The sequence below is a fragment of the Atta colombica genome, unplaced genomic scaffold (genome assembly GCF_001594045.1).
Source record: "Atta colombica isolate Treedump-2 unplaced genomic scaffold, Acol1.0 scaffold207, whole genome shotgun sequence".
Taxonomy (NCBI): Eukaryota; Metazoa; Arthropoda; class Insecta; order Hymenoptera; family Formicidae; genus Atta; species Atta colombica.
In genome coordinates this window covers 178539-180233 of record NW_017259302.1, presented here as the reverse complement: position 1 = coordinate 180233, position 1695 = coordinate 178539, and the positions used below count along the sequence as shown (strand labels likewise).

Below are 1695 nucleotides of genomic sequence, written 5' to 3'. Positions count from 1 at the left end.
ATATATATATATATATATACTATATGCATATACATAAACGGAGTTAGATTATATATATATATTGTAAAACTTTATTGATTAGTAGCTTAGTTTTATCTCTCTTTCGTTAATTATTTTTGAAATTGGTCGAAATTAATTTTTCATATTTAAGGAAATAAGAAATGATTTATACAGCTGACTTTGCAGTAATTCTTAAAGTACATATACATTATAATTTTTGATTTTTCTGTAACGTTGAAATAATTTTTTGGATCACAAGATGACCGTTTTAGGATGACCGTTAAGGACTTTTTCCTCCGACCGATCGCTGGAAGACACCGCGAAACTCTCTCCAAGCAGTCTATCCTCGTTTCCATTCACAAGCTTGCGTAGTTGCGACATAGCACTGTTATCAGTGGGGGGAGGGGGGAGAGGGAGGATAAGAAGTGGAGAAAGGTGGAGGGTGTCCGCGAAGAGTGGTATGCTAGTGGAAGGTTCGGTATTTCCCCTTAACCTCCACCTGTGCCACCCGGCACGGCCAAGTGATCCTTGGTACTCGTGCCTCCCACCCAATTGGAGATTCGATCGACGTCGAAAACTTTCAACCATGACCACACAACCCCATGATGGCGCCTCTGTCGGGCCGCCTCGTAAATACTATAGCGAGATTCTGCCAGTGATGGAGGGATGAACGAAAAAAGAGAGAAAGAGACAGAAGGGGAAGCAGCGAGCGAGCGAGAAAGAAAAAAAGAGGAGGGGAGGGAGAGAAAGAGAGAAGTAAAGAGAGAAAGAAAGAAAGGGAAAATGAAAGACGGAGAAACGATTTTACCTCCGCGTTACCCTCGTCAACCGTCACGGTTCCGACTTGAGCGAGGAGAACCACTGCGGGAAAACGCAGGATTTTAACACAAGGACATTCGTATGTGGGTATAGTCTCCAGGTCCTTGTCTTGATGCTGTATGTGAAAGGAAATGTGCGACGGTGTCTATTCGTCGTAGCGAGAAGGACACCAATGGCGTTGTTGATATAGATGTGCGAGGATGTAGCGTTCGTGGACGTCTCTACATTTGCAAAGGCGTCGGTGGATATGATTGACTATTAGTAGTAACGTGTACGCTGTGGTGAGACGCACACCAGTGGATCTCGATTGCTGATCGAGTAGGTGATGGGCTATGATTTTGCAGCAGCACGACTATCTCTGTCTATGTTCATAATACATCAACGTTTCACGTGACGTCGATATCGGACTTCCTGCATGATATCGGTACGAGACACCGAACAGCTTGATAACGTAACAGCTTGAATAGCGATAATTTTCAGCAGAAATTATGTTAGGATAATACCGTTGCATAAGATTTGATAATTGTAGCTTATGCTGAAATTTATAGAAATATCTTTATAATACAATCTTTTACTAATGTATCTGATTAGATCTTATGCTGTAAATACTAACGATATCAGCAAATCCTTTGGCTCATGATGGTAATGTCAAAAGTTTCTCCTACACGCAAACGCTCCTCATGGTTTCTCACAGCATTCGGCTCTCATATATATCTTTCGTCCATGTTGATCTCGCTGTTAGAGTAAAGATATTTGCAGCGCTCACGGGGAAGGATCTTCCCACACAGACGCGATTTCTAACACTATCTTCATACTTCTCTATTCTCTCTATACTCGTAGCGAGGCTTCTGCTGGCTGTTGGAGTTGCTGATGATA

At 42.2% G+C, this 1695-nt stretch overlaps 1 protein-coding gene across 1 annotated transcript in view; it reads left to right on the top strand.

Annotated features, from left to right (window-relative positions):
* Nucleotides 1-1695, top strand: part of LOC108687410 (protein no-on-transient A-like) — a 37947-nt gene that overhangs the window by 35908 nt on the left and 344 nt on the right. The window lies entirely within an intron of this gene.